General features: G+C 46.7%; 1 protein-coding gene and 1 non-coding gene across 2 annotated transcripts in view; one reads left to right on the forward strand and one right to left on the reverse strand.

The window, feature by feature from the left end:
• LOC140732891 (uncharacterized) overlaps window positions 1-19367 on the forward strand; it is a 795520-nt gene that overhangs the window by 129772 nt on the left and 646381 nt on the right. The gene's annotated exons all lie outside the window — the stretch shown is intronic.
• Window positions 4263-4336, reverse strand: trnan-guu (transfer RNA asparagine (anticodon GUU)). The gene has a single exon. It is a non-coding gene; the product is annotated as a tRNA-Asn (tRNA).

Genomic DNA, 19367 nt, shown 5'->3' on the forward strand with positions numbered 1-19367 from the left:
ACAGTCTTGACCAATTTGTTTCTTCAATTTTAATATTCAAATCACTTTCCCATTTTTGTCTAGACTTATGGACTCCTTGTTTAGTTGCCTGGTTTTGAATCAAATTATACATACAAGATATAAATTTTTTAATATTTCCTTTTTGAATTAAAATTTTTTGAATTGAATTGTCCATCCTTACGTTAATATTATACCCGTCATCACTTGTAAACTTGCTGGCTCGTCCTCAGCTCCATCATGCTGGTTCCCATCTCCCTGAAAGGGGTTGCGTAGCCATAGACAACGTGCAACAGCGTCTGTAGTTTCTGGGGAAATCCTATCATCGCCCCATTTGGGTCACACGGTAACTGGGATTAGACATATCAAGGCACACTTCCTGAAGCAATCGGAGAACCCTAGTGTTAGGGGATATCTTTGAAACATAGGAGCTCACGGGATGCTAGAAAGGCCCTTTGTAGTACTGGCTGAGGATCAGAAGGATGATGGCGGATCTCAATGGGAATTAAAGAATACGGAGAAGCGTGCCTCGAGTGGACGTGGTGAGGATGTTCCCTTTACTAAGAGAGACGGGATTCTGTGGGCTCTGCCTTTTAACAAAGGCTGACTGAGAGGATATCTTCAATCAGGTGATGGTGATTTCTGGGATTGATTGCCGCAGCGGACAATGGACGAACTTGTTCGGTGCATTTAAGACAGAGGTATATGGGGTCGAGATTGGTAAAGGAGTTACGAACTAATGGGAGACGGCACGTCAACAGTTTCTGGAGAAAAAATGCTATGACTGAATAGCTGAGTAATCTTGATCACTGGAGAAATTCTGACCCAATTCTTTTGAACACATATGGCCACTGGTTCGTCTGGGGGCTCCCGTGGGGGGGAGGGGTTATACCTCGGTCCCGATGATTAATTCCCTATCTTACCTCTGATGACGACACACCTGGTTTCCATCAAGACCAGCAGCATAAGACCCCCAGCGTTACAACCACTAGTCTCCAAATCGTTGGCTTTGCCTGTGTGGCATTTAACGCTTCCCGGCCGCTTAGGACCGTGTGTTCTAATTTTGCTCCAGTTTTAAGGTTTCCCTATGAAACTCGGTCCCTCTGTGTCAAGGTTTCGTGGCAAGATCCCTCCTGTTTGCTGTTCAGCTTTCACGTCCACATAAGCATCCTAACTGAATCGCCGTGCCTGTGTCCTGCACTTGCGATTAATTTATTCGCTCATTGCAACGGCCCATCACCGTCTGTCGGAATTGGTTTGGGAAGCGGAATTAAAATGGGTGACTATTGGGAGATTTCGCTTTTTCTGGTAGGTGCTCGGTGAAGCGGACTCACTGAAATGTAAAATGAGTCACCGATGACTCGAACAGACTCACAGGTGAAGTGTCGCATCACCTGGAAGGACTTTTTGACGGAGGAGGTGTAAGGGCAGGTGTATCACTGGTTTCGCTTGCAAGAGTAAGTGGCAGGAGAGAAGCCGGGGGAGAGGGACGAACGGAAAAGTGATTTACGTAGGGAACAATCGTTGCGTAACGCAGAAATGGGTGGGGCTGAGAAAGCTGTGTTTGGTGGCGGAATCCCGCTGGTGATGGCGGAAGTTACGCAGAATCAAGCTTTGGATGCCGAGGCCGGTGAGGTGGCAGGCGTGCACAAGACGAAAACTATCACTGGTGGAGTGGCAGGAGGATGGGTTCAGGGCAGACGTGCGCAAAATGGAAGAGATTCGGTTGAATGCAGCGTTGATGGAAGAGGAAGGGAGACGCATTTCGATGAAAAAGGAGGGTATCTTCCTTGTTCTAGAATGAAACGCCTCATCCTGAGAGCAGCAACGACGGAGACGGAGGGTTTGAGAGAAGGGGATGGTATTTTTACAAGTGATAGTGTGGGAACAGGTATAGTCCAGAAAGCTGTGAGTTTGTGGTTTATAATTAGACATCAGTCTATGTCTCCAAAGATAAAGATAGAGTGATCGAGAAAGAGGGGGGCATGTTTTGGATATGGGGCAGGTAAATTTGAAGACGGGGTGAAAGTTGGAGGCAAAGAAATGAATTGTATGAGTTAGGCATGGGTGCAGGAAGCAACAGCAATGCAGTCGTTGATGTGGCGTAGGAAAAGTTGGGAACGATACCAATGTAGCCCTGGATCATAGTCTGTTCCCCGTAGCCGGCAAAAGTGCAGACATGGCTGACACTCTTGCGAGTGCCCATGGCTACACCTTTTGTTTGAAGGAAGTGTGAAGAAACGAAGGAGAAATTATTAGGAGCGATTACAGGTTCCGCCAATCGGAGGTGAAAGGTGGTGGAGGGGAGCTGGCTGGGTCTGGTCTCCAGATGGAAACGAAGAGCTTTGCCGCCTTCCTGTAGCGGGCTGGAGGTGTATCTCTACTGGTAATCCGTAGTAAAAATAATATGATCGGATTCGGGAAATTTGACATCATTGAAAAGATCAATAGCGTGTGATGTTTCACGTCGGATGTAGGAAGGGACTGAACCAGTGGGGAAAATCTGTGTCGAGGCATGCAATGGTATGTTCAGTATGGCAGGAACAAGCAGAAAAAATGGGTCTATCAGGACAAACAAGTTTGTGGCTCTTGGGTAAGGTCTAGAAACAGGAACGAAGCGCCTCGGCTGTTGGCAATGGATGGGATATCCTCAGACAAAATAAGGTCGGAGATGGTGTGGGTCCTGTTCCGGGGAAAATTAAAGGAGATGTCTCACCTTTGTCGTTGGGCCTCAGCAAGATAGGGTCAGTCCGGCACTACTACTAAAGCACCCCCCTTATCTGCGGGTTGGATGGTGAATATCGGATTAGTGCGGAGAGAGTGCAGAGCAGAACGTTGGAAGCGGTGACTGGGAATTGGAGAGAGGGCTGGTGAAGACGAGGTGCTTGGTGTCCCATCGGCAATTGGGAATGAAAAGATCCAGAACAGGCATAGGTGGACAGCAGGATGTCCAGGTTGAAGACGGGAGAACAGGTCTTCGATGTGGAGTGAAGGGTCCTGGCCAAAGATGTAGCCCAGGCACGGAGACTGTGGAAAGAGCTGAGCGTCACGGCGGGCGCGGAACTCAGGGGCTGGTGGTGGGACCTGACAGACACAGAGGTGGGGAGGACAAATCAGAATCCCAGCGGCAGCGCGTTTTTCCTGTTCCAGCCTTACGCAAGAGGACCCGCTGTGTCTCTTTGCCTTTCTGGTCTTTCTCTTCGGGTTGTTACTTCGGTCATGAACAAAGGAAATTCTGCAGATGCTGGAAATCCGGAGCACAGAATGCTGGGAATACCAGGTCAGGCAGCATCTATGGACAGTTGATGTCTCACGACGGGACACTACATAGATGACCCGTTGATTTCATCCCATATTTAGTCTGTGTTATTTCGGAGAGCCTTGGGTGTAACTAGAAACGTGTAGGAGTGGCCACAGCCTGACGTGTAGCGGAGAATACACCCATACTCTTTAAATTATTTATTTTTCCAATCCTGATGTCTCGTTCTCTTCCCGATCCGTATATGTGATCAAATGAATGTAAAATTGGGCAGTGAACTGAATTCCGTCAAAGTTGAAAGATCAGCTGCTCACTGGGAAACTGAACTTCTACCTGTCAGCAGTCCTCGCGATACTTTGCAGGGTCTTGTCATCAGATGGCCTGGCAATTATTGTACCAGATGGAGAAGCGAGTGGGTAGAACACTCTCAGTGGGGCTCCTGTAGTTACAATCAGGGCTGAGTAAGCTCTGCTGGCCTCAATCTTCCCAGGACGTGGAGACGCTGGTCTACTTTTCGACGAAACTGGTGTCGTTGAGAGACCAGGTTAGATCGTCCACTAAATGCACTTCCAGAAACATAGGAACAGAATGATAGAGAAGTGTTCGCTGTACCCGAGTACTCTATCTCTGTAAGTGACAAAATTTAATTCCCACTGAACTCGGTCCGGCAGCAGCAGGGACCGCCCTCTACCGGCCAGAACAGCGTTTCCCAATCTACTTCATTATGATGCTACACCTAATTATTTATCTCACTGTGCTTTATCCGTCGCTGTTACATTTTATTCTGCATTCTGTAATTGCTTTACATTGTTCTGTTTCCATGCACTGTGTAATGGATTGATCTACAGGAACAGTGTGAAAGAGAAGCTATTCACTGTATCTCGGTATGCACCTTAAACAATTTTAATCCCCACTGAACATGATGCGGCAGTAGCAGGGAGCGCTGGACACGGCACCGTTTCCCAGTTGGCAATCCACCACACAGCAAAAGCTGCCGGTTCACCAGCGTCCCTGGGTGGGCTCGAACCACCAACCTTTCGGTTAACAGCCGAACGCGCTCACCGATTGCGCCACAGAGACAAGCTGGAAAAGGTTTTAATAAATTGCCCATTCCGGCGTTGGACGATGGTGACTAGTAATCGATGCTCTAACTCGGCTTTTCTCAAACTGCATGAATAGTTTTCATCAGATGGTGACGGACAAAATAAAACAGAAAATGTTGGAACCACAAACTTGTCAGAATTAGAAGGGTAAATACCAATAGATTCTCAGTGCGTCGCCAAAACATTCGGCCACGAGTACACACTCTGCAAAGAAAGACATTTTACATTCGGAAGTAATCGCTGTGTCCCGGGACAGATGAGGAAAGCACCGATCCCGGGATCAGAGAAACAGGACTGTTCCTGAGTTAAAAGTTGAAACTGCCGGAAATACTCCGCAGCTTATTCAGCGTCTGTGGAGACAGAAACAGAGTTCACGTTTCAGGTCGATCACCTTTTCCTGAGTCCCGAGCTCGCCTATAGACGAAAGGACTCTCACGAAGCATTTGCAAGATGGCTTGAGCTGGGAGAAGGTACTGATTTCACTCGCCCTCTCCTTTCTGACACTTTGAATTGCACCCTTTAAATCGAGCACAGAACAGCCTTTGTCTAACATTTAAAATGTGACAGTGTCGGATGAAGCAAATATTTCCGGAAACACCGGCGTCTGTCATCCCGTGTCACGCCAAGTGACTCTGAGATACGAAGTCGCTGAGTGGATATTTAACGAAGCTGAACACAAAGATCCTTTTTTTCTCTCGGCAGACTCTCCCTTCCCGCTGACACTGCTGACTGGGCTTTCCCACATTCGCAAAAACGATGATCACACGAACCTCAAACTCGGACTCAACCTCTGTAACGGTTCACAATTTGTTTAGAATATTTGAGTTGCAAGTGCATTTAACGTGGAAACATTTCTCTGACGGGGAAATTAACCCGCGTCTTCCCCGTGATAGACGGGGACACTAACCACTATTCTAATGAGAAACCAATGCGAAAGAGCTATCTGTTACCGGGATGTACGAGCACAGAATAGCTGAAAGGGTTACCCCGATGCTTGTTCATTGACTGTGAACCGGCATGCACTCTTCAGCATTTGTATGAGACCGTGTGATCATCAGACATTGGGGCAGAAATAGGCCATTCAGCCCATGGAGTCTGTTCCGACATAAGTCATGGCTGAACCCGCATACCACTCAATCCCATTCACATGGTTTCTCGCCATATCCTTTGACGCCCTGAACGATCAGCAAACTATCAACTTCCGCCTTAAATATACCAAAGGCCTTGACTTCCACCGCAGTCTGTGGCAGAACATTCACTCTCTGTTTAAAAAACAAATCCTTCGTACATCTTTTCTAAATGATCGACCCTGAATTTTGAGGCTGTGTCCATTAGTTGGATACCACCACCACAGGAAACATCCTTTCCACATCCTCCTTTTCTAGTCCTTCTCACATTCTGTAGGTTTCAATGAAATCCGCCGCATTTTTCTAAACTCCAGTGAGTACAGGCTCAAACCTGCCGAACGCTGCTCACACGTTAACTCTTCTACTCCAGAAATCATCTTTGTGAAACTTCTCTGAACTCTCTTCCATAACAGAACATCCTTTCTGAGATACGGGGGTTAAAAGCGTTGACAATACTCCAAATGCGGCCTGACTAGTGTCTCATAGAGCCTCAGCATTATCTCCTTGTCTTTTAATATTTTATTCCCATTGAAATAAATCCTAATATTGTATTTGCCATATTTACCAAAGACTCGAGCTGTGAATTAAACTTCTGAGAGCCTTGCACGAGGCGTCTGCACGTGTGATGTTTAAACTTTCTTCCCATTTAGATACTAGTCCGTACTATTGTTCATTTTACCAAATTGCATTATCGTACAATTCCAAAACTGTATTCCAGCTGCCTCTGTTTTACCCAATCTTCCAATTGCTTAAGTCCAGACGCAATTATATTGCTTCATCAGCACTACCTACTCCACCCCATCTATCTTTGCATCATCCGCAAACTTTGCCATCAATTCTATAATCTATATCACTGACAAATAATTTGAACAGTATACAATAATGTCCCCCGAGGAACACCGCTCGTCATTGGGAGGCAACTAGAAAATTGCCCTGTCCTCCCACTCGCTGCCACCTGTCTGTCAGCCATTCCTCTATGCATGCCAGCGTATTTCTTCAGCACAGTAGGATTTCATTGTCTTAGGCAGCTTCATGTGACGGACTTTATCAAATGCAATTTGAAAATCTAAGTAAATGTCACCCACCGCCTCTCCTATGACCGCCCTGCCTGGTACATCCTCGGTAAAACTCTAAAGGGCTTTTCAGGGAAGATTTCGCTTCACAGAAACCAGTCTGAATTTGTCTTATTTTATCTTTAGTCTCCAAGTATCCTGAAGCCTCATCCTTAATAATGGACGTCAACAGTTTCCCAACCACTATGGTGAATCTCACTGGCCTATGATTTCCTCCATTTTGCCTTCCGCTCTTCTGAAAGGATGGATGACATATGCACCTTTCCGACCTTCCGGAACCCGGCCAGAATCGAGTGTTTCATGAAAGATCAAACCAATGCATGAGCTATCGCTTCAGCAACCCCATTCCTACTCTGGGATGTAGTCCGTCTGGTTCAGATGACTTATCAACCTTATCACCTTTCAGATTTACTGACACCATTGACTTGTAATGGTATTAGCAACCACTCCTGCTGCCTGACATTCACGGACCTGTGACACACAGTTAGTGTCTTCCATAATGAAGTCTGAGGCAAAGTATTTATTAGATTCAAAGGCCATTTATTTGACGCCGTTACTACCTCACCAGAATAACTTACCAGTGATGCGATATCAACCCTCACTTCCATTTTACTTTTTATATAACTGAAAACACTTTTCATATCCTGCTTTATATTAGTGGCTAGTTTGACTTCACATTTCATCTTTTCCTTTTTTCCAGCTTTTCTTTAGTTGTCCTTTGTTGTATTTTAAAAGCTTCTCAATCATCCAACTTCGCACTCAATTTTGCTACATTATAAGGCCATTCCCTGGCTTTTGCCCCGTCCTTAAATTCCCTTGTCAGCTATGGTCGCCTACCCCTGCTGTTTGAGAACTTCTGTGGTTCATATCTACCCAGCGTCTTGTGAAGTATCTCCCTGAAATCCACCTGTGCAAGCTCCTCACAACTGGCTTATGTTTCCCCCTCTCAAACTGCTGTACGAATCCAATCATGTTATAATCACACGCTCCTTAGTGTTCCTTTATCTTACGCTCTGGAATAAAAAAAAACAGGATTATTACACAACACCCAATCGCGGACAGCCTTTTCCCGTGTAGGCACAAGCACATGTAGCCCTAAAAAACTATCTCGGTGGCATTTAATAAATTCCTTCTCTTCTGATCCGACACTAAATTGCCTTTCCCTATCCCGTTGCATATTCGTCCCCCATTACATTGCGACGTTACCCTTAGTATACACTCTTTCCACCTCCCTTTACAATCTCAACACCACATCTTGGTTACTATTTGGAGGCTTATATATGATTCACATATTAGACGCTTTTTTTACCTTTCAGTTGTTTACCCTCCCCCTCCCCCACAGAGAATCAACATTCTTTGACCCTCTGTCATCTCTTTCTTACCAACGAAGCCTAGGACTTCCCGCCTATACTTTCGTTATAAAATATATCCTTTGATGTTAAGATCCCATTTATTGTTTTCTTTGAGCCACGACTAGGTGATGCCCACAACGTCATACCGACCATTCTCTAATTGCGTCAGGAGTTCGTCCACTTTAATCCGAATGCTACGCGAATTCAAATACAGAACCTTCAGTTCTGCATGCTTTTCACTATTGACTTTTGGCTCTGTGCTACAATTTAACTCTTTGCACTATCCGCAATTGCACCCAATCATTGCATTGTCCTTCCTTACATTAATATTACACCCATCATCACTTGTAAACTTGCTGGCTCAGCCTCATCTCCATCATGCTGGTTCCCATCTCCCTGAATGGGGTTCCGTAGCCATGGACAACGTGCAACAGCGTCTGTAGTTTCTGGGGAAATCCTATCATCGCCCCATATGGTTCACACGGTAACTTGGATTAGACATATCAAGGCACACTTCCTGGAGCAATCGGAGAACCCTAGTGTTAGGGGATATCTTTGAAACATAGGAGCTCACGGGATGCTAGAAAGGCCCTTTGTAGTACTGGCTGTGGATCAGAAGGATGATGGCGGATCTCAATGGGAACCGAAAAATACGGAAAAGCGTGTCTAGAGTGGACATGGTGAGGATGTTCCCATTACTAAGTGAGACTGGGATCTGTGGGCACTGCCTCAGAACAAAGGCTGACTGAGAGGATATCTTCAGTCAGGTGACGGTGATTTCTGGGATTGATTGCCGCAGCGGGCAATGGAAGAACTTATTCGGTGTATTTAAGACAGAGATATATGGGGTCGTGATTGGTAAAGGAGATACCAATTAATGGGAGACGTCAGATCAACAGTTTCTGGAAAAAAAGAGCTATGACTAAAAAGCTGAGTAATCTTGAACAGTGAAGTAATTCTGACCCAATTTTTTTGAAAACATATGGCCACTGGTACGTCTAGGGGCTCCCGTGGGGGGGGGGGGGGGTATTATCTCGGTCCCGATAATTAATCCCCTACTTTCTCCTAATTTCCTTTGATTGTGCCTCGGTTCCGACCTTTAATTTCCCATTTGCTTCTAATTCTCTTTAATGACGGCACACCTGGTTTCCATCAAGACCAGCAGCATAAGACCCCCAACGTTACAACCACTAGTCTCCAGATCGTTGGTTTTGCCTGTGTGGCATTTAACGTTTCCCGGCCGCTTAGGACCGTGTGTTCTAATTTTGCTCCAGTTTCAAGGTTTCCCTATGAAACTCTTTCCCTCTGTGTCAAGGTTTCGTGTCAAGATCCATCCTGTTTGCTGTTCAGCGTTCACGTCCGCGTAAGCATCCTAACTGACTCGCCGTGCCTGTGTCCTGCAATTGGGTTCGCTTTATTCGCTCATTACAACGGCTATCACCGGCTGTCGGAATTGGATTGGGAAGCAGAATTAAAGTGGGTGACTGCTGGGAGATTTCGCTTTTTCTGGTAGGTGCTCGGTGAAGCGGACTCACTGAAATATAAAATGACTCACCGATGACTCGGACAGACCCACAGGTGAAGTGTCGCCTCACCTGGAATGACTGTTTGACGGAGGAGGTGTAAGGGCAGGTGTATCACTGGTTTCGCTTGTAAGAGTAAGTGGCAGGAGAGAAGTCGGTGGGGAGGGACGGATGGAAAAGTGATTTACGTAAAGTGATCGTTGCGTAAAGCCGAAATGGGTGGGGCTGAGAAATCTGTATTTTGTGGTGGAATTGCGCTGGTAATGGTGAAAGTTACGCAGAATCAAGCTCTGGACGCCGAGGCCGGTGAGGTGGTAGGCGTGCACAAGACGAAAACTATCACTGGTGGAGTGGCGGGAGGATGGGTTCAGGGCAGTCGTGCGCAAAATGGAAGAGATTCGGTTGAGTGCAGCGTTGATGGTAGAGGAAGGGAGACGCATTTCGATGAAAAAGGAGGGTATCTTCTTTGTTCTAGAATGAAACGCCTCATCCTGAGAGGTGCTGCGACGGAGACGGAGGGTTTGAGAGAAGGGGGTGGCATTTTTACAAGTGATAGTTTGGGAACAGTTATAGTCCAGAAAGCTGTGAGTTTGTGGTTTATAATTAGACATCAGTCTATGTCTCCAAAGATAAAGATAGAGAGATCGAGAAAGGGGGGCAGGTTTTGGATATGGGGCAGGTAAATTTGAAGACAGGGTGAAAGTTGGAGGCAAAGGAGATGAATTGGTTGAGTTCGGCATGGGTGCTGGAAGCAACAGCAATGCAGTCGTTGATGTGGCGGAGGAAACGTTGGGAGCGATACCAATGTAGCCTTGAAACATAGACCGTTCCCCGTAGCCGACAAAAATGCAGGCATGGCTGACACTCTTGCGAGTGACCATGGCAACACCTTTTCTTTGAAGGGCCCTGGTGAGACCACACCTGGAGTATTGTGTACAGTTTTCGTCTCCAGGGTTAAGGAGGGACATCCTGGCTGTAGAGGAAGTGCAGATTAGGTTCACAAGGTTAATTCCTGGGATGTCCAGACTGTCTTACGCAGAGAGGTTAGAGAGACTGGGCTTGTACACGCTGGAATTAAGGAGATTGAGAGGGTATCTGATTGCAACATATAAGATTATTAAGGGATTGGACAAGATAGAGGCAGGAAATATGTTCCAGATGCTGGGAGAGTCCAGTACCAGAGGGCATGGTTTGAGAATAAGGGGTAGGTCATTTAGGACAGAGTTAAGGAAAAACTTCTTCTCCCAGAGAGTTGTGGGGGTCTGGAATGCACTGCCTCGGAAGGCAGTGGAGACCAATTCTCTGGATGCTTTCAAGAAGGAGCTAGATAGGTATCTTATGGATAGGGGATTCAAGGGATATGGGGACAAGGCAGGAATCTGGTATTGATAGTAGATGATCTCAGAATGGCGGTGCAGGCTCGAAGGGCCGAATGGTCTACGTCTGCTCCTATTGTCTATTGTCTATTGTCTATAAGTGTGAAGAACCGAAGGAGAAATTATTAAGAGCGAGGACAGGTTCCGCCAATTGGAGGTGAAAGGTGGTGGAAGGGAGCTGGCTAGGTGTGGTCTCCGGATGGAAACGGAGAAATTTGTAGCCTTCCTGGAGCGGGTTGGAGGTGTATAGGTACTGGAAATCCATAGTAAAAATAATATGATCGGAGTCGGGAAATTTGACATCATTAAAAAGATCAATAGCGTGTGATGTGTCACGTCGGAGGTAGGAAGAGACTAAACCAGTGGGGAAAAACTGTGTCGAGGCATGCAATGGTATGTTCAGTATGGCAGGAACAAGCAGAAAAAATGGGTCTATCTGGACAAACCGGTTTGTGGATCTTGGGTCAAGTGACGACCCGGCAAGGATGAGAGCTGGGATCAGGTGGGGAAGGGGTTGGTAGAGTCAGAGGAGAGGGGAGAGTTGAGGTGTTCAGAAAAGGTGGAGGAAGATGGAGGATCCAAGGACCGAGGGGCTGGTGGTGGGGCCTGACAGGCACAGAGGTGGGGAGGACAAATGAGAAACCCAGTGGTAACGCGTTTTTCCTGATCCAGCCTTACGCAAGAGGACCCGCTGTGTCTCTTTGCCTTTCTGGTCTTTCTCTTCGGGTTGTTACTTCGGTCATGAAGAAAGGAAATTCTCCAGATGCTGGAAATCCGGAGCACAGAATGCTGGGAATACCAGGTCAGGCAGCATCTGTGGACAGTTGATGTCTCACGACGGGACACTACATAGGTGACCCGTTGATTTCATTCCATATTTAGTCTGTGTTATTTCGGAGAGCCTTGGATGTAACTAGAAACGTGTAGGAGTGGCCACAATCTGAAGTGTAGCGGAGAATACACCCACTCTCTTTAAATTATTTTTCCAATCCTGATGTCTCGTTCTCTTCCCGATCCGTATATGTGATCAAATGAAAGTCGAATTGGGAAGTGAACTGAATTCTATTAGTGTTGAAAGATCAGCTGCTCACTGGGAATCTGAACTTCTACCTGTCAGCAGTCCTCGCGATACTTTGCAGGGTCTTGCGGTCAGATGGCCTGGCAATTATTGTAGCAGATGGAGAAGCGAGTGGGTAGAACACTCTCAGTGGGACTCCTGTAGTTACAATCAGGGCTGAGGAAGCTCTGCTGGCCTCAATCTTCCCAGGACGTGGAGACGCTGGTCTACCTGTTGACGAAACTGGTGTCGTTGTGAGACCAGGTTAGGTCGTTCACAATTTGCACTTCCAGAAACATAGGAACAGAACGAAAGACAAGTTTTCTCTATACCCGTGTACGCTATCTCTGTAAGAGACAAAAATTTAATTTCCACTGAACTCGGTACGGCAGCAGCAGGGACCGCCCTCTACCGGCCAGAGCAGCGGTTCCCAATCTACTTCATTATGATGCCGAACCTAATTATTTATCTCACTGTGCTTTATCCGTCGCTGTTACATTTTATTCTGCATTCTGTTATTGCTTTACATTGTTCCCTTTCCATGCACTGTGTAATGGTTTGATCTCCAGGAACAGTGTGAAAGAGAAGCTATTCACTGTATCTCGGTACGTACCTCAAACAATTTTAATCCCCACTGAACGTGATGCGGCAGTAGCAGGGAGCGCTGGACACGGCACCGTTTCCCAGTTGTCAATCCAACACACAGCAAAAGCTGCCGGTTCACCAGCGTCCCTGTGTGGGCTCGAACCACCAACCTTTCGGTTAACAGCCGAACGCGCTCACCGATTGCGCCACAGAGACAAGCTGGAGAAGGTTTTAATAAATTGCCCATTCCGGCGTTGGACGATGGTGACTAGTAATCGATGCTCTGATTCGGCTTTTCACAATCTGCATGAATAGTTTTCATCAGATGGTGACGGACAACATAAAACAGAAAACGTTAGAACCACATACTTGTTAGAATTAGAAGGGTAAATACCAATAGACTCTCAGTGCGTCACCAAAACATTCGGCCACGAGTACACACTCCTCACTCTCCCTCTCCTTTCTGACACTTTGAATTGCACCCCTTAAATCGAGCACAGAACAGTCTTTGTCTAACATTTAAAATGTGGCAGAGTCGGATGAAGCAAATATTTCTGGAAACACTGGCGTCTGTCATCGCGTGTCACGCCAAGTGACTCTGAGATAGGAAGTCGCTGAGTGGATATTTCACGAAACTCAACACAAAGTTCCTTTTTTTTTCTCGGCAGGCTCTCCCTTCCCGCTATCACTGCTGACTGGGCTGTCCCACATTCCCAAAAACGATGATCACATCAACATCAAACTTGGACTCAACCTCTTAAAACATTCTCAATTCGTTTTGAATATTTGAGTTGCAAGTGCATTTAACATGGAAACATTTCTCTGTCGGGTGAAATTAACCCGCGTCTTCCCCGTGATAGACGGGACTCTAACCACTATAGTAACGAGAAACCAATGTGAAAGAGCTATCTGTCACTGGGATATACGAGCACAGAATAACTGAAAGGGTTACCCCGATGCTTGTTCATTGACTGTGCCACCGGCGCTTTTCAGACACACACTTACTCCTGTGCGACCGAAGAGGCCTCGGAATCCTTCCTGATTCAACTGTAACGTGTGTAAAGCCGCTTTTCCGGCCTGAATGTGTGTTGGGGTGAGGAACATTCATCATTAGGAGTCATTGTCCGACTAACTGGTGCAGGGATATATTGTCCAGATTTAACACTTTGCACACCTGGCTGTATGTCCACACCCTCAATGTAGGAAGCTATTGGAGTGCGCAGCATCAGTAGTGTGGACCAAAATGGTGCGGACAAGGGAAATGCAGGGGCGCTTACGGGACTGATTATAATCTGTGGACAAGACTGTATTCGGGATTCATCTTCGGGTCTCAACGGGTACGCCACAGCTGTCAGTAATTTCATGAAATCCTCTGTGGATGAGCGGTGAGTGGAAACCATACTGTACATACCGGAACCAAAAGCCACGGGTGAATCAGAAATCCCTACCTTCGAACGTTGCACACGTGTAATTTAAACTCGCTTTTGTCATTTCCCCGGAAAGCCGGTGGATTTCCTTGTACCTCCGCAGAAGGTGACAGGTCGCTGTTTTAAAACGCACTGATAGCTGAGACTGATGAATGTAGCAGAGGAGTGTTTCGATCCTTCGAACTCGTGGTTATGGGCCCATCACGATTCCGCTGCGCTACTCTGCTACACAGAGTAATTGGAATTGCTCTGTAATGAACGTTGTGCAATGCTTTTTTGAGTTTCCTCACTGATATAGCAAGGGCTTCTCGCACACGTCACAGGCTTATCCGCGCTTCAGCGACGGAAATGAAGGCCGATCGTAGAGCAATTTCTTTATCTGGGAATGAACGCAAGACTTCGTACATAAGAAGCATGTGCTCTCCTGTTGAACTATATTTCCAAAGTCAAATTTGTGATGGAATCTTTCATCGGATCCCGTAAGACCATAAGACATAGCAGCAGAGTAAGGCCGGTTGGTCCTTCGAGTCTGTTCCGCTATTCAATCATGGCTAAGCCTTTAACCCTTCCTCAGCCACACGCCCCTGTCTGCTCCCCATAACCTTTCATACCGTGTCCAATCAATAACCTATCAAGCTCTGCCTTAAAAGCCCTCAACAACCTGGCCTGCACAGCTGCTTGTGGCAATAAATTTCACAAATTCACCTTCCTCTGGCTGAATAGATTTCTCCGCATTTCTGTTCTAAATGTACGCCCTTTATTGTGAGGCTGTGACCTCCTGTCCTTGACTCCCCCACCATGGGGAATATCCTTTCGACATTCGAGAGGTTTCAGTGAAACCCCCGCCCCCCCATTTACCCTTCTAAATTCCAGCGAGTACAGACTCAGAGCTATCAACCGTTCTTCGAATGATAACATTTTCACCATCTCCAATGGCAGCACATCTTTTCTTGGACGTGCAGCCCAAAACTGTTTACAATACTCAAGGTGAAGCTCAGCAGCGCCTTATACAGCTTGAGATCACATCCCTGCTCTTGTATTCTGGACCTCTTGCAATGAATGCTAACTTTGCATTTGTGGTACACACCACCAACTCAACCTACACGTTAACTTTAGGATGTTCTGCTCAAGGACTCTCAAATCTCTTTGCATCTCAAATTTTTGATTTTGTCCCCCTTTATGAAATATTCTACACTTATTTCTAAAAATATGTGTATGACCATGCATTTTCCAACATTGTATTTTGTTTACCACTCTCTTGCCCATACTCTTAATCTGTCTAAGTCCTTCTGCTGTCTGTCTGTTTTACTAACACTACCTGACCCTCCACCTATTATCGTATCATGTGCTAACTTGGCAGCAAAGCCATCTATTCCATCATCTAAATCATTGATATAGAGCATAAAATGAAGTGGCCCCAACACAGACCTCTGCGAGACACCACTAGTCACTGGCAGCCAACCAAAAGGATACTTTTATTCCTACTCGCTGCCTCCTACCAATCATACAATGTTGCAGGGAGGTGCTGGCAGCGGACCCAAATGCAAGACGCAGACACTGAAGTACTAGGAACTGGACAAAGATTATCAAGAATGCAGGGGAAGTCGGGAAGCAAGGATAGATCAGGGGGTAATCCAGGAGAGGAACTTGGACTAGGAAACTGGACGAGGACTCGGAACCTGGGTCTTGACTAAGACTCGGAACCGAGGTCCAGGCTAGGACTCGGAACTAGGATCTTGGCTAGGACTCGGACGTGTCTTGGACTGGATTCTTGGACAGGACTCGGCTCTTGACTCATGGACAGGACGAGGTTCTCCAGGACTCGGCTTGGCTTGGCTCTTGGACTTGGCTCGTCTCGGCCCTCGGACTAGGTTTGGCTCGTGGACTGGGTTTGGCTCGGCTCTTGGACTCGTCTAGGCTTGGCTCATGGACCGGGCTTCGCTAGGTTCTTGGGTACGGAGCCGGGACTCCACCTAGGACGTAGGGCCAGGACTCTTCTAGGAGGCAGGGCCACGAACTGCCCCTGGAGAGAGTGATACTGATGGGTTCATGATGGGATACTGACGAAGTGACCTGCCGAGGTGACTGCCGGGGGATTTGAATGGGGGCGATCCAGCGAAAGAAGCTGAACCTAGAAGTTATTAATGTAGCCAGCCCAAAACGGAATCAGGCGCCTCAATCAAATCGCCCAACAGAACAAGGGAAAAATGGAATAACCGCAGTAGGGAATCCATGGACCACGCTGTGAACTGGAATGCGGACATCACAGACTGGTCCGTGACAGCCAATGCTCCAACCATGTCAGTTACTTCCCTTTAATACTATGGGCTCTTAACTTGATAAGCATATTTTCAAAGGTTTTCTGTAAGTATAAATATACAACATCCACTGCATCCCCTTTCTCTATCCTAGGTGCAATCTCCTCAAAGAATTCCAAAAGGCATGCCAGGCAAGATTTTTCTTGAAGGAAACCACGTTGACTTTGTCCTATATTGTCCTGTGGTATTATATAACCTCATCACATGAGTAGCAAATCACAGAGGGTGACTTTGAGAGATAGGAAACAAAAGTTGGAGTGGGCGATTCAGCCTTTCGAGTCCGCTCCACCATGAACTGCAGTGGCCAAGATTCGAACCTGCACGAAGACACCCAATGGATTTCCAGTCCATTACCTTGACCACGATTACCATGTTCTCCACGTGCAGCAGGGCCAGCAGCGATCCGGAGTTAGAGAAACAGAGGTGATCCTGAACTAAAAGAAGAAAATGCTGCATATACTCAGCAGATACGCCAGCATTTGTGAAGGGAGAAACAGAGTTCATGTTTTGTTCAGTGACGTTTCACACTGAGCTACATGCGGGTACTTGGGCGGAGAAACATTACATTAGATCAGGGCAGGGTTCCTTCACATCCGGACCACAATCCCCAAGATCCTCATGTGGGACTCTGCAACAGGGGTAATGGTGTTTTCCGTTTCCCAGCTGACCAGGGGAAGGCGGAGCCTTATTGAGCCGCTGCTCTACTTGTGCTGAGGGAGCTCCCACTGGGCTCTCAATGACGAAGCTCCAGGACGCTCACCGGGCGCCCAGACATTGACGGAGGTGACAAAGTCTGCGGAGTAGGAGGGAAGGCGTCCGGACTTCTTTCACTCTCGTCCTCCTTTGGGTTCCATCCGACAATCTCACTGGGCCGTTACAGAGGGCAGTCACCAGGTAACAAAATTGTTGTGGACTAGACTCATAACCAATGAAAAACGTGTGAGGACGCCATGTTGTGTGCTCCCAGCGTGCAAGACTCTGAGAAAAGCCAAAGTATAAACAAACAAAAAAATAGTGGGGACTAGTATATCATTATCAAAGTAAGTATATGCCGCCATTTACTCTTCTGAGATTTATTTACTTGCTTCCATTCACAGTAGAACAGAGGAATAAACCAATACGTTTGAAAAACTGCACACAAAGACTAATAAACAACAAATGTGCAAATAAATAAATAAATAATGTGATAAATAGATCGATAAAATGAGATAGAAAGCTAGATAGATATGTAGTTAGATATATGAATGCTGAGAACACGTTGCAGAGTTACTGACTCTCTTCGCTTCTGTTCCCCCAGTAAGGAAAAGTGCTCCTCCCTTAGTCAATAATCAGCTCTTTCGTTTCCGTCATTGCATCTTTTCTCTTCCCCGAATTAAAGCATACGCACTCAGTTTGAAATGCTTCTTCTATATGGAAACGTATCCATCACCCTCACAACTTGGGTAAATAAAATACGCCCACCACACCCCTGCCCCAACTACTGTAAGGAAAACAAAGATAGCCACGCCCACATCACCGTATGAAAGAAACAGACCCTCTCAGGCAGTATCCCACTGAACCTTCTCCGCATCCATCCCGTTATAATCATGTCCTCCCATTAATATGCCCACCCAATCTTTTCATATCCTCAGCCTTTCCCACCTGCAGACATCGAGCAACTGCGTAATAAACTCCTCCGTGTTCGCCGGCTTTGGCCTAGATCTGTATCAATATGCTTGCCTGGTGACCGTCTGAAGCAACTCAGAAACCCGTCGGATGGGTAAGGAAGGAAGCGGAGGGTGAAACCATTCCGACCTTCCAGTGTAGACCACCCTGCAGAGTCCGGCATCGTCATCACCTCCTTGCCACCTGATGAAAATCCTGGAGCCCTGACCCTGAGAGCTCACAGGGACTTCCCTACACAGGAAGGGTATTCACTCAGGAAAACGACTCGGCACCTCCTTCTCCCGTGCGGCTGCGGAATGGCAATACCCCAGACCCTGGTGCTGATAGCCACGTTCTGTGATTCAGGGGAATATGGGAGGTCTGAGCAGTTGAGATGGCAGACTGAGGAAAATCTGTCCAGCTCTGAGCGACGTCCCTTTCGTACAACTGTCCGCCCGGAGATCATGGAATGATGTCATTGATTTGAAACATTAGCTCTGTTTTATTCTCTACAGGCGCTGCCTGGCATGAGAAGTATTTCATTGGTTTCTGTTTTAGTGCAAGATCAATCCTGTTCTTTGCTGACACCCTGCTCGGTGCTACCCCCGTTGGTCCAGAGACGCTTTTAGCACTTTCTATAGAGTATGGCCTTCGGACTGCCCAGCCCTGGAGTTCCCAGTAGTCGTGATCTTGGGAATATTCAATTCTTCAATTGGAAGAAATCCACTAGCGTTTCCCCACGGAGTTTCGGATCTACCAGCCTATCGGAAAAGCGTGTCTGCACAGAGCAGTCAGTGTGACTTTGAGGAATGATCGATGTTATCCTCTCGGAGAAGGAAGATAATGGGGGGAGAGGTGTTGAGGGGAAAACGCCTTCTTTGTTTCAGGTATGCAACTTGGTCTGCAATGCGAGATGGGGCGATTACCTGCTGTTTTGTCGTATAACTCCGGCATTTTTAAGGATCAGAGACTGACAAGCAAAGGCGATGGTGAGAACATGGCTGAAGATCAAGATCACAAACCCCATTCAAGATTCTATCTCGTTGATCCCGATGAAATCTCTTCAATGTGGACCAGATTTCAAAGAGCCCATCCCAGCCTCTTTACGTCATCAAGATGTCTGTGCAAACCCGTCGCACATTCTGTACAATCCAGAAAGAAAGCGAAAATGAATAACGATTAATCCGGAAATTTCTTCTGTGTTATCACAGCGCATTTCATTGGTTCGGCTTTAATTTGTAATATGTCTTTGCTCAGCAACTTTGTTGTAATGTGTCCAGAGTTCTCTAAAGAGTACATTCGCCTTTTACCCTTCACCGAACTTCACTTCACCATTTTCAGACAAACTTCAGCCAAGTTATTCAAATATCATTTCCAAAACCTTGACCCTTCATCAACTCAGACTTCTTCGCGAGTCGAGGATGCTTTGTCTCTACTTACTGCTCAGAATCATTCTCCCCGAACGGAGTTTAATCTCGCCAGTGTGTTTTGACGACTATGATTTTACAGCCGAGTTTATGCAAATA

The sequence above is a fragment of the Hemitrygon akajei genome, chromosome 9 (assembly GCF_048418815.1).
Source record: "Hemitrygon akajei chromosome 9, sHemAka1.3, whole genome shotgun sequence".
Taxonomy (NCBI): domain Eukaryota; kingdom Metazoa; phylum Chordata; class Chondrichthyes; order Myliobatiformes; family Dasyatidae; genus Hemitrygon; species Hemitrygon akajei.